At 44.1% G+C, this 14,653-nt stretch overlaps 1 protein-coding gene across 1 annotated transcript in view; it reads right to left on the reverse strand.

Moving 5' to 3' along the window:
* Positions 1–10,868, reverse strand: part of LOC106575446 (cohesin subunit SA-1) — a 44,846-nt gene extending 33,978 nt beyond the window's left edge. Inside the window, exon 1 of the mRNA XM_082963489.1 lies at positions 10,682–10,868. The gene's annotated coding sequence lies outside the window, so the exon portion shown is untranslated. The remainder of the gene's footprint in view (positions 1–10,681) is intronic.
* Positions 10,869–14,653: the final 3,785 nt, after the last annotated feature.

Here is a 14,653-nt window from a genome sequence, read left to right on the forward strand (position 1 = left end):
ACAATGTTTTTACAGAGCTCTAGTGTAGGCTTTGGGCTGTAGCCTCTACAGTAATACAATGTCTTTACAGAGCTCTAGAGTAGGCTTTGGGCTGTAGCCTCTACAGTACCTTTACAGAGCTCTAGAGCAGGCTTTGGGCTTCAGGCTCTACAGTACCTTTACAGAGCTCTAGAGTAGGCTTTGGGCTGCAGGCTCTACAGTAATACAATGTTTTTACAGAGCTCTAGTGTAGGCTTTGGGCTGTAGCCTCTACAGTAATACAATGTCTTTACAGAGCTCTAGAGTAGGCTTTGGGCTGTAGCCTCTACAGTACCTTTACAGAGCTCTAGAGTAGGCTTTGGGCTGCAGGCTCTACAGTAATACAATGTTTTTACAGAGCTCTAGTGTAGGCTTTGGGCTGTAGCCTCTACAGTAATACAATGTCTTTACAGAGCTCTAGAGTAGGCTTTGGGCTGTAGCCTCTACAGTACCTTTACAGAGCTCTAGAGTAGGCTTTGGGCTGCAGGCTCTACAGTAATACAATGTTTTTACAGAGCTCTAGTGTAGGCTTTGGGCTGTAGCCTCTACAGTAATACAATGTATTTACAGAGCTCTAGTGTAGGCTTTGGGCTGTAGCCTCTACAGTAATACAATGTCCTTACAGAGCTCTAGTGTAGGCTTTGGGCTGTAGCCTCTACAGTAATACAATGTCCTTACAGAGCTCTAGTGTAGGCTTTGGGCTGTAGCCTCTACAGTAATACAATGTCCTTACAGAGCTCTAGTGTAGGCTTTGGGCTGTAGCCTCTACAGTAATACAATGTCCTTACAGAGCTCTAGTGTAGGCTTTGGGCTGTAGCCTCTACAGTAATACAATGTATTTACAGAGCTCTAGTGTAGGCTTTGGGCTGTAGCCTCTACAGTAATACAATGTCCTTACAGAGCTCTAGTGTAGGCTTTGGGCTGTAGCCTCTACAGTAATACAATGTCCTTACAGAGCTCTAGTGTAGGCTTTGGGCTGCAGGCTCTACAGTAATACAGTGGTTTTACAGAGCTCTAGAGTAGGCTTTGGGCTGTAGCCTTTACATAAAAAAACAAAAGGTTTCTAAAGAAATATATTTTTAATCTCAATAGAAAGCAAGCAAGCAAGAAATACCGGTAGGCAAGAAAAAAAGAACGAGAAAGGAAAAAGGAAAATAAAGAAGATTCTCTCTGCAATGGCCGCCTGGCTCACTGCAGCTATCGCAAAATGGAGACACAGGGAGAGCGAGGGAGGGAGAGTGAAATGGAGGAGAGAACGAGAGCACAGAGGGAGATCAGTGGGAGCAGAGGAGGAAGAGAGGGGAGGGCTGGGGGGAGCTGGGAGAGAGAGACTCATTAGTTTGTCTCATCTTTCTGTCTCTCTCACCTTGACCCACATTCACTGTCTGTTGCTATTCACCCAACACACACACACACACACACACACACACACACACACACACACACACACACACACACACACACACACACACACACACACACACACACTTTGATTTCTCCAGCTGAGGCTATTATACCCTAATGACATAAGAGGCTCCAGAATGTTATCATTTCACTACAGAGAACCCATTACTGTGACTAGCAGAATCACTGTGTGTGTGATAAAGACTGTGGGTTCAAGAACACTGCATATCCAGGGCTGAACTTCCTGCAGTCTGGTCATGAAGTCAGATGTTTGTTTGGTTTACGTTGAGATGCTGCTGGGGAAAAGTGACATTCCCAGGTTGTCAATGTGCTAGTGTGACTGTCCAGACATAGAACCCAGGGCCTGACCTCTCATCATCTCAACTGTAGACTGCATTATCTCACTGAGCTAAAGCCTAAACATCCTAACATTAGTCTTCAGGTCCCTGACAGGCAATGTTCATCATCCATGAGGGTAGTTTACCAGACCGCTGCTGATACACTGGTAATGGGCTAATCTGGGGTTAGAAGGGTAATCTACTGTGCTACGGGGAAACCCTTAATCCCACATGAGACTATAAGGGCAGATGAAGTAAACAACACACACACACACACCCTTAATCTGAGTGTGAGCAGGCTTTCTCCGCCAGAAAATCTCAGGAGCATGAGATAGATAGATAGATAGATAGATAGATAGATAGATAGATAGATAGATAGATAGATAGATGGATAGATGGATACAGACAATGAAGTAAAATGTGTATGTGAGTGTGTGTAACTGTACTTTATTGATCCCCTGAGGGTAGGCCCACATTAAATGTGTCACCAGCAGTAGTAGTGTTGGGGAATAATGTGCTAGAAAAACTAATCAGCCAAGCATCGTCTGGAGAAATATTAGCAGCATCATCATGTTAGCTTTAGATGCTATGCTACCGTGCTGAAACATACTTGACTGTGTGCTGTCAATGCCTGTAGATACATTTAACGTTACAGTAGTATAACCACCTGGGTGTTGAACCAAGTAGCCAACAAGTACACCAGTCTGCTAGGTCTCAGGGAATGATTTCATCAACCAAGTAGCCAACAAGTACACCAGTCTGCTAGGTCTCAGGGAATGATGTTAATCAACCAAGTAGCCAACAAGTACACCAGTCTGCTAGGTCTCAGGGAATGATGTTAATCAACCAAGTAGCCAACAAGTACACCAGTCTGCTAGGTCTCAGGGAATGATGTTAATCAACCAAGTAGCCAACAAGTACACCAGTCTGCTAGGTCTCAGGGAATGATGTTAATCAACCAAGTAGCCAACAAGTACACCAGTCTGCTAGGTCTCAGGGAATGATGTTAATCAACCAAGCGCAGCGCTGGACAGGAAGGCTTCAGAGCATTTTCAGTCCCACATTCTCCCTCTCCATCTGATGCTACAGGTCAGCTAGCCAACCCGCTAAACAGCCGCTAGCCAACCCGCTAAACAGCCGCTAGCCAACCCGCTAAACAGCCGCTAGCCAACCCGCTAAACAGCCGCTAGCCAACCCGCTAAACAGCCGCTAGCCAACCCGCTAAACAGCCGCTAGCCAACCCGCTAAACAGCCGCTAGCCAACCCGCTAAACAGCCGCTAGCCAACCCGCTAAACAGCCGCTAGCCAACCCGCTAAACAGCCGCTAGCCAACCCGCTAAACAGCCGCTAGCTGACTACACCACAACCAGCTAGCTAACTACACCACAGCTTACTATGCAACACAACCAGATAGCTAACTACACCACAACCAGCTAACTATCAGCATCAGATTTTTCTAATGCCAATTGAAGCTGTAAAGTTTTTATTTCACTGCGAGTGGTCCTGACAGCTTCCCTGTATACCTACCATCTGTTTTAGCTAGCTTCAATATCGTCTCATTATTGTAAAGAGACATAGGACCTATTCTTTTAGCGAACACGCTTGATAATGGTCATTCCCTAAAACTGAAATAATACTTTCTTCCCAGACACACACTTTCACAAACACAGTGCTAAATGTGGATTCAGCTTGATTCAATAACTATGTCTAGACTGAGTCTGCTGATGTCAAGGACGACCCTGGAGCTGTGTAATGGCAACATGTTACAGTAGAATTTATGGTGTAATTGGCATGATCATAAAATACTAATTCAGTTACAAATCAAAACGGCTTCATTCACACAAATAAACTAGCTACTACAAATGAATAACTTACTATAAATACACAGGCCCCACCCCCAAAGATTTTGGTATAAATATATATATATATATATATATATATATATATATATATATATATATATATACACACACAAACACACATAAACTAGGCAATTAAGGTCACAGTTATGAAAACGTAGGACACTAAAGAGGCCTTTCTACTGACTCTGAAAAACACCAAAAGAAAGATGCCCAGGGTCCCTGCTCATCTGCGTGAACGTGCCTTAGGCATGCTGCAAGGAGGCATGAGGACTGCAGATGTGGCCAGATCAATAAATTGCAATGTCTGTACTGTGAGACGCCTAAGACAGCGCTACAGGGAGACAGGGTGGACAGCTGATCATCCTCACAGTGGCAGACCACGTGTAACAACACCTGCACAGGATCGGTACATTCGAACATCACACCTGTGGGACAGGTACAGGATGGCAACAACAACTGCCTGAGTTACACCAGGAACGCACAATCCCTCCATCAGTGCTCAGACTGTCTGCAATAGGCTGAGAGAGACTGGACTGAGGGCTTGTAGGCCTGTTGTAAGGCAGGTCCTCACCAGACATCACTGGCAACAACGTCGCCTATGGGCACAAACACACCGTCGCTGGACCAGACAGGACTGGCAAAAAGTGCTCTTCACTGACGAGTCGCGGTTTTGTCTCACCAGGGGTGATGGTCGGATTCGCGTTTATCGTCGATGGAATGAGCGTTACACCGAGGCCTGTACTCTGGAGCGGGATCGTTTTGGAGGTGGAGGGTCCGTCATGGTCTGGGGTGGTGTGTCACAGCATCATCGGACTGAGTTTGTTGTCATTGCAGGCAATCTCAACGCAGTGCGTTACAGGGAAGACATCCTCCTCCCTCATGTGGTACCCTTCCTGCAGGCTCATCCTGACATGACTCTCCAGCATGACAATGACACCAGCCATACTGCTCGTTCTGTGCATGATTTCCTGCAAGACAGGAATGTCAGTGTTCTGCCATGGCCAGCGAAGAGCCCGGATCTCAATCCCATTGAGCACGTCTGGGACGTGTTGGATCGGAGGGTGAGGGCTAGGGCCATTCCCCCCAGAAATGTCCAGGAACTTGCAGGTGCCTTGGTGGAAGAGTAGGGTAACATCTCACAACAAGAACTGGCAAATCTGGTGCAGTCCCTGATAAGGAGATGCACTGCAGTACTTAATGCAGCTGGTGGCCACACCAGATATTGACTGTTACTTTTGATTTTGACCCCCCCCCCCCCCCCCCTTTATTCAGGGACACATTATTCAATTTCTGTTAGTCACATGTCTGTGGAACTTGTTCAGTTTGTCTCTGTTGTTGAATCTTGTTATGTTCATACAAATATTTACACATGTTAAGTTTGCTGAAAATAAACGCAGTTGACATAGTGAGAGGACGTTTCTTTTTTTGCTGAGTTAATATATACTGCTCAAAAAAATAAAGGGAACACCTTAAAATAACACATCCTAGATCTGAATGAATGAAATAATCTTATTAAATACTTTTTTCTTTACATAGTTGAATGTGCTGACAACAAAATCACAAAAATAATCAATGGAAATCCAGTTTATCAACCCATGGAGGTCTGGATTTGGAGTCACACTCAAAATTAAAGTGGAAAACCACACTCCAGGCTGATCCAACTTTGATGTAATGTCCTTAAAACAAGTCAAAATGAGGCTCAGTAGTGTGTGTGGCCTCCACGTGCATGTATGACCTCCCTACAACGCCTGGGCATGCTCCTGATGAGTTGGCGGATGGTCTCCTGAGGGATCTCCTCCCAGACCTGGACTAAAGCATCCGCCAACTCCTGGACAGTCTGTGGTGCAACGTGGCGTTGGTGGATGGAGCGAGACATGATGTCCCAGATGTGCTCAATTGGATTCAGGTCTGGGGAACGGGCGGGCCAGTCCATAGCATCAATGCCTTCCTCTTGCAGGAACTGCTGACACACTCCGACCACATGAGGTCTAGCATTGTCTTGCATTAGGAGGAACCCAGGGCCAACCGCACCAGCATATGGTCTCACAAGGTGTCTGAGGATCTCATCTCGGTACCTAATGGCAGTCAGGCTACCTCTGGCGAGCACATGGAGGGCTGTGCGGCCCCCCAAAGAAATGCCACCCCACACCATGACTGACCCACCGCCAAACCGGTCATGCTGGAGGATGTTGCAGGCAGCAGAACGTTCTCCACGGCGTCTCCAGACTCTGTCACGTCTGTCACATGTGCTCAGTGTGAACCTGCTTTCATCTGTGAAGAGCACAGGGCGCCAGTGGCGAATTTGCCACTCTTGGTGTTCTCTGGCAAATGCCAAACGTCCTGCACGGTGTTGGGCTGTAAGCACAACCCCCACCTGTGGACGTCGGGCCCTCATACCACCCTCATGGAGTCTGTTTCTGACCGTTTGAGCAGACACATGCACATTTGTGGCCTGCTGGAGGTCATTTTGCAGGGCTCTGGCAGTGCTCCTCCTGCTCCTCCTTGCACAAAGGCGGAGGTAGCAGTCCTGCTGCTGGATTGTTGCCCTCCTACGGCCTCCTCCACGTCTCCTGATGTACTGGCCTGTCTCCTGGAAGCGCCTCCATGCTCTGGACACTACGCTGACAGACACAGCAAACCTTCTTGCCACAGCTCGCATTGATGTGCCATCCTGGATGAGCTGCACTACCTGAGCCACTTGTGTGGGTTGTAGACTCCGTCTCATGCTACCACTAGAGTGAAAGCACCGCCAGCATTCAAAAGTGACCAAAACATCAGCCAGGAAGCATAGGAACTGAGAAGTGGTCTGTGGTCCCCACCTGCAGAACCACTCCTTTATTGGGGGTGTCTTGCTAATTGCCTATAATTTCCACCTGTTGTCTATTCCATTTGCACAACAGCATGTGAAATTTATTGTCAATCAGTGTTGCTTTCTAAGTGGACAGTTTGATTTCACAGAAGTGTGATTGACTTGGAGTTACATTGTGTTGTTTAAGTGTTCCCTTTATTTTTTTGAGCAGTGTATATAATAATTTAGGATTTTAATTTCGGGTCAAAAAAGACTAAAATCACAAGGAAATCAGTTCAAATTAGTTTAATTTAGAAAATCTGTTCCCGAGTATTCCCACGAATATCAAAAAGAGACATGTCTCGTGTCTCAATGTAATCAAGATATGAAATTACTCTTATTTGAAAATACAACCACTTTTTGGGCTTAGTTGTGGTCAATTTGCAGTGTACAAATTATTATAATCATGTTCCTGTCCCTCGACCATGGGCTCTGATAAAAACCGGCCTGTAGTTGAATCTAGTTGCCAACCTCTGCTTTAATGTAGACTCCACCTGACCTACTGCTGCATTCATATACTGTCTGCTACAGAACAGTCTGGATTACTGGACTGATGTCATTGTTTTCAATGAGAGAGCGACAGTAACTTCCTGTTCCTTACAGAACAGCCACTCCAGTGTTTCCCCTGCCTTTGAATAGATAGGGAGGGCTCCCCACCTAGCTCTTCCCCTGGTCTAAACAAATTGAAATGTTTTGTTCAAGGTCCTACATGTGCCCTAGCCTAATGACACTATTACACCAGGCACTACCTCTAACGATCAAACTAACAGATACCACCAGGTTTCAACGGGTGGTGCAAACAAGGATACATTCTGCAACGGAATAGTCGGCGACTATGAGCTTGGCAACCAAGTTGATGCAAATTAGCAGCTACTTTTGGTAGTTGTAAAGGAATAAAAATATGAAAAACGACTTAATGCTGTTTGAAGCGGTATCGATGCCTTTTAATCCACGACTAGAGCCTCCAGTTAACTTGTGTGTAAACAGCAGCTTCCTCGTGTTTCAGGATTGGTTCACGTTCATTGAAAACATTATTACCCTACAAGTCTAGCCTATTTCCAACAGATGTTTTTGGATAATATTGTTAAGCTATTTCAGGGAATTTCTACTCCATGTTCTTCAAAAACCACAAAAAAGAAATCGAAATTACGCTACATTACGTTTTAGTAATTTAGCAGTCTTATCCACATAACCAGGGCTTGACATCAACCTTTTTTTTAGCTGAAAATGTATGACACAATCTGTGCATTCAACTAGAGTATGTAAAACAACGACATCATGAGTCAAATCAGTGCTGGTGAAAGTGATGGCAATTACAAGTCCAACAGGTAAGAAGGGTGGCAAGGTGGTAGAGGAGGCAAGGTACTGTGAGAAGAGATAGAACCTCAGACTGTTGCAGATGGGCAGAATCTCTGCTGTAGAACTATTACTAAAATGTTAGGTTTGAAGACTTGTATCCCAGCCCCAAACTCAACAAAGTCAATAGGCTAGGCTGCTCAGAAGTACTGCATTCCACATTGCATTGAAACATTTCCCATTTCAAGTTTATTTGCCATATGTGATAGGTTAGTCATACACTGGAAATCTTACCAAGTCACACTACCAATAACTGTGTCAACAACAGCCCTGCCAAATGATGACCATATCCTGGCCTGCCTGCCATATCCTGGCCTGCCTGCCATATCCTGGCCTGCCTGCCATATCCTGGCCTGCAGTGTGTGGTGTTTTATGGCTGTGTACTGAATATTGCCTGTCTATGTTGGACGTTCTATGCAAAAGGAGACGAGGAACATTACAATGTGGGACATTAAAGTTGTATTGTATCTCTAGAGCACCAGTGGTAGTTTAGTCAGTTGGTCTTCCAGGATGCATAGCCTACAGTAGTTGTATTGTATCTCTAGAGCACCAGTGGTAGTTTAGTCCGTTGGTCTTCCAGGATGCATAGCCTACAGTAGTTGTATTGTATCTCTAGAGCACCAGTGGTAGTTTAGTCCGTTGGTCTTCCAGGATGCATCGCCTACAGTAGTTGTATTGTATCTCTAGAGCACCAGTGGTAGTTTAGTCCGTTGGTCTTCCAGGATGCATAGCCTACAGTAGTTGTATTGTATCTCTAGAGCACCAGTGGTAGTTTAGTCCGTTGGTCTTCCAGGATGCATAGCCTACAGTAGTTGTATTGTATCTCTAGAGCACCAGTGGTAGTTTAGTCCGTTGGTCTTCCAGGATGCATAGCCTACAGTAGTTGTATTGTATCTCTAGAGCACCAGTGGTAGTTTAGTCCGTTGGTCTTCCAGGATGCATAGCCTACAGTAGTTGTATTGTATCTCTAGAGCACCAGTGGTAGTTTAGTCCGTTGGTCTTCCAGGATGCATAGCCTACAGTAGTTGTATTGTATCTCTAGAGCACCAGTGGTAGTTTAGTCCGTTGGTCTTCCAGGATGCATCGCCTACAGTAGTTGTATTGTATCTCTAGAGCACCAATGGTAGTTTAGTCCGTTGGTCTTCCAGGATGCATAGCCTACAGTAGTTGTATTGTATCTCTAGAGCACCAGCGGTAGTTTAGTCCGTTGGTCTTCCAGGATGCATAGCCTACAGTAGTTGTATTGTATCTCTAGCACCAGTGGTAGTTTAGTCCGTTGGTCTTCCAGGATGCATAGCCTATAGTAGTTGTATTGTATCTCTAGAGCACCAGTGGTAGTTTAGTCCGTTGGTCTTCCAGGATGCATAGCCTACAGTAGTTGTATTGTATCTCTAGAGCACCAGTGGTAGTTTAGTCCGTTGGTCTTCCAGGATGCATAGCCTACAGTAGTTGTATTGTATCTCTAGAGCACCAGTGGTAGTTTAGTCCGTTGGTCTTCCAGGATGCATAGCCTACAGTAGTTGTATTGTATCTCTAGAGCACCAGTGGTAGTTTAGTCCGTTGGTCTTCCAGGATGCATAGCCTACAGTAGTTGTATTGTATCTCTAGCACCAGTGGTAGCTTAGTCAGTTGGTCTTCCAGGATGCATAGCCTACGGTAGGCTGCTAGTTCAGTCTGCTGGTGTTAAGTCGCATGGCTCAGCTTGTTGCATAACCACTTTGTTAACAATCAGTGAATGATCCCTGGGACACCAGCTGACTGTATAATCCTTTACCCTAAACACCTGACTCTAGACTCTATACAAAGAGCAGTGAAGCTGGGTGTGTAACACAATCATCAGAGTTAGGCTTAAATTAGCCAGCTAGCTCAGTTGACCAAATAGTCTCAAACTCCACCATAAAGAAAGATGCATGTGGATATGAAACGGTGTAAGTGAACAGATATCCTCATTAACCCATAACTGACTTGTGACTTGTGACTGGATGGTTGTGAGTGAGGTCTGGAGTGGGGAGCATGGACACCAACAGGACTGGATCCCATCCCCCCACACACACTTCCCCGCTAAATTCCCTTCAGCACAGAAAGGGGCGGAGTGGCTTAGCAAACTAGCTAGCTGCACTTACAAAAAATTATATACTAGTTAAAATATTGCAATTTGTCAAGAATGCCAACGTTGAACTTCCGTACAATAAGTAACATGTCAAAACAATGGGTGGGAAAACAGGAAACAATGTTACTAACGTTACTGGTGACATTTCTGCAGGATCTCTATGAATGGCGTGATAGATTGGCAATTGTGGGTGTCAAATAGCACTGGTGACAGCAACCTGACTAACACTAACGTTACCTCGCTCCCAAATATATCATCTGAAAACTTGATACATATGCAAACTTGATACATATGCAATGAATTAGGGTTAGCTAGCAACACTAGCAATGTCTGGCTAGGTCGCGCAGGCGGCACTGTAACGTTACAATAAGGGTCTGCATACAACATCATGTTAACGCTTTGAATCTGCCCGTCTATCAGAGCTATAAAAACACGTCCCACCCAATTGGTTTAGTAACGGGAAAACTCCGGGCGACTGATGAAACGTGATTCTGGCTCAACGCAGCGGTCAAGTCTCTCCGCGTTCTTACAAGCTGACATGTTGAGACATTCCTGCTCATGTAGCTAGCTAGCCGAAGAGAGAGAAAGCACACCCAGCTCCCTCTCCGCTAGCTGGCGGAGCAGCACCCATCCCCCTCCTCTCTCCCCATCCCTCTCTCGCTCTCTGAATCCACCATCTTGATTCTGAGACCCGTCTCCCCTTTCCCACAAGCCAAAAACACAACCAAAATACCAACAAACTCACCTTTACCGGCCATCGACCAATCGATTACTGTCTTCCGAAATAAAAATTCGATATATCTGATAAAAGTGTGTAGATTTTAATATTGTAAATATGTCGTGAGAAGCGGGAACCGCGCCTTGGAGCAGAAAGGAACAATCCTAAACTGCCATCTGGTGGAGCCTTCCTCGCTGTAATGCTGTTCTGGTGGCGCAGCCTCTCACTGCAACCTTACTGCCTCCTGGCGGACACAGACGAGATTACAGCAACGGGTGCGCGCCGCGGGGGCGAGGAGAGGGGAGGCACTGCAGGACCCCGCGAAAAGAGGGAAACCGTGGGGGGGGGGGCGCTCAGATCCACGGGCACGCGTAGAAGGGGAGGGCGAGCTTAGCTGGCAGTGTTTTGGTCGGTGGTTTGATGGTGAATAGGCCTTAACAGAGGACACATGTAGGAGGCTATAACATCAAGATTACCCCTCAAAACACCATTTACCAGGCTACAATACACACATGTCACAGTGTTAGTGCAGTATCTTGCCTGAGTATCTTGCCTGAAGACTCATGTTAGCTCCAAGTTGTAATGCCTAGGCTTTAGCTCAATGGGCTAAGATGGTCTTGAAGTGCAAAGATGATCTGGGTTCAGTATCTGTTCTGTCCAAAAATCTCTCCCTCCCTGGTTTTATTTAGGTTGTCTACATTGGTTGGTCCTGTTGAGGTGAGACTATCTCAATATCTGCGACATACAGTGCCTTCAGAAAGTATTCACACCCCTGGACTTTCTCCACATTTTGTTGTGTTACAGCCTGAATTGAACATGTATTAAATGTAGATGTTTTTGTCACTGGCCAACACACAATACCCCATAGTGTCAAAGTGGAATTATGTTTTTCCAAATGTTTACAAAAAAAAAAAAAGCTGAAATGTTTTGAGTCAATAAGTATTCAAGCACCTTTGTTATGGCATGCCTAAACATGTTCAGGAGTAAAATGTGCTTAACAAGTCACATAGTACTTTGTTTGGACTCTGTGTGCAATAATAGTGTTTAACATGATTTTTGAATGACTACTACATCTCTGTACCCCACCACAGGAGGTTGGTGGCACCTTAATTGGGGAGGACGGGCTCGTTGTAATGGCTGGAGCAGAATGAGTGAAACGGTATCAAATACATCAAACACATAGTTTCCAGGTGTTTGATGCAATTCCATTCGCTCCGTCCCAGCCATTATTATGAGCCATCCTCCCCTCAGCAGCCCCCACTGTACCCCACACATACAATTATCTTTAAGGTCCCTCATTCGAGCAGTGAATTTCAAACACAGATTCAACCAGAAAGACCAGGGAGGTTTTCCAACGCCTCACAAAGAAGATCAACTATTGGTAGATGGGTATAAAAAAAAAACAGACATTAAATATCCCTTTGAGCATGGTGAAGTTATTATTATTTATTTATCTTTTATTTAACTAGGCAAGTCAGTTAAGAACAAATTCTTATTTTCAATGAGGGTCTACCAAAAGGCAAAAGGCCTCTTGCGCAGACGGGAGCTGGGATTAAAACTACAAAAATAAATAAAATATAAATATCGGACAAAACACACCTCACGACAACAGAGACAACACTACATAAAGAGAGACAACACAACACTACATAAAGAGAGACAACACAACACTACATAAAGAGAGACAACACTACACTACATAAAGAGAGAGACACCACAACACTACATAAAGAGAGCCAACACAACACTACATAAAGAGAGCCAACACAACACTACATAAAGAGAGACACCACAACACTACATAAAGAGAGACAACACAACACTACATAAAGAGAGACACCACAACACTACATAAAGAGAGACAACACAACACTACATAAAGAGAGACAACACAACACTACATAAAGAGAGACAACACAACACTACATAAAGAGAGACAACACAACACTACATAAAGAGAGATAACACAACACTACATAAAGAGAGACACCACAACACTACATAAAGAGAGACAACACAACACTACATAAAGAGAGACAACACAACATAAAGAGAGACAACACAACACTACATAAAGAGAGACACCACAACACTACATAAAGAGAGACAACACAACACTACATAAAGAGAGACAACACAACATAAAGAGAGACAACACTACATAAAGAGAGACACCACAACACTACATAAAGAGAGATAACACAACACTACATAAAGAGAGACAACACAAAACTACATAGAGAGACAACACAACACTACATAAAGAGAGACAACACAACACTACATAAAGAGAGACAACACAATACTACATAAAGAGAGACAACACAACACTACATAAAGAGAGACAACACAACACTACATAAAGAGAGACAACACAACACTACATAAAGAGAGACAACACAACACTACATAAAGAGAGACAACACTACACTACATAAAGAGAGACAACACAACACTACATAAAGAGAGACAACACTACATAAAGAGAGACAACACAACACTACATAAAGAGAGATAACACAACACTACATAAAGAGAGACACCACAACACTACATAAAGAGAGACAACACTACATAAAGAGAGACAACACAACACTACATAAAGAGAGACAACACAACACTACATAAAGAGAGACAACACAACACTACATAAAGAGAGACAACACTACACTACATAAAGAGAGACAACACTACACTAAATAAAGAGAGACAACACAACACTACATAAAGAGAGATAACACAACACTACATAAAGAGAGACACCACAACACTACATAAAGAGAGATAACACAACACTACATAAAGAGAGACAACACAACACTACATAAAGAGAGACACCACAACACTACATAAAGAGAGACAACACAACACTACATACAGAGAGACAACACTACATAAAGAGAGACAACACAACACTACATATAGAGAGACAACACTACATAAAGAGAGACACCACAACACTACATAAAGAGAGACAACACAACACTACATAAAGAGAGACAACACAACAATACATAAAGAGAGACAACACAACACTACATAAAGAGAGACAACACAACACTACATAAAGAGAGACAACACAACACTACATAAAGAGAGACAACACAACACTACATAAAGAGAGACAACACAACACTACATAAAGAGAGACACCACAACACTACATAAAGAGAGACAACACAACACTACATAAAGAGAGACAACACTACATAAAGAGAGACAACACAACACTACATAAAGAGAGACAACACAACACTACATAAAGAGAGACAACACAACACTTCATAAAGAGAGACAACACAACACTACATAAAGAGAGACAACACTACACTACATAAAGAGAGACAACACAACACTACATAAAGAGAGACAACACTACACTACATAAAGAGAGACAACACAACACTACATAAAGAGAGACAACACAACACTACATAAAGAGAGACAACACAACACTACATAAAGAGAGACAACACAACACTACATAAAGAGAGACAACACAACACTACATAAAGAGAGACAAAACTACACTACATAAAGAGAGACAACACAACACTACATAAAGAGAGACAACACTACATAAAGAGAGACAACACAACACTACATAAAGAGAGACCTAAGACAACAACATAGCAAGGCAGCAACACAGCATGGTAGCAACACAACATAACAACAACATGGTAGCAACACAACATGGTAGCAGCACAAAACATGGTACAAACATTATTGGACACAGACAACAGCACAAAGCGCAAGAAGGTAGAGACAACAATACATCACACAAAGCAGCCACAACTGTCAGTAAGAGTGTCCATTGAGACTTTGAATGAAGAGATTGAGATGAAAGTGTCCAGTTTGAGTGTTTGTTGCAGCTCGTTCCAGTCGCTTGCTGCAGTGAACTGAAAAGAGGAGCGACCCAGGGATGTGTGTGCTTTGGGGACCTTTAACAGAATGTGACTGGCAGAATGGGTGTTGTATGTGGAGGATGAGGGCTGCAGT

The sequence above is a fragment of the Salmo salar genome, chromosome 17 (genome assembly GCF_965601325.2).
Source record: "Salmo salar chromosome 17, fSalSal1, whole genome shotgun sequence".
Classification (NCBI taxonomy): domain Eukaryota; kingdom Metazoa; phylum Chordata; class Actinopteri; order Salmoniformes; family Salmonidae; genus Salmo; species Salmo salar.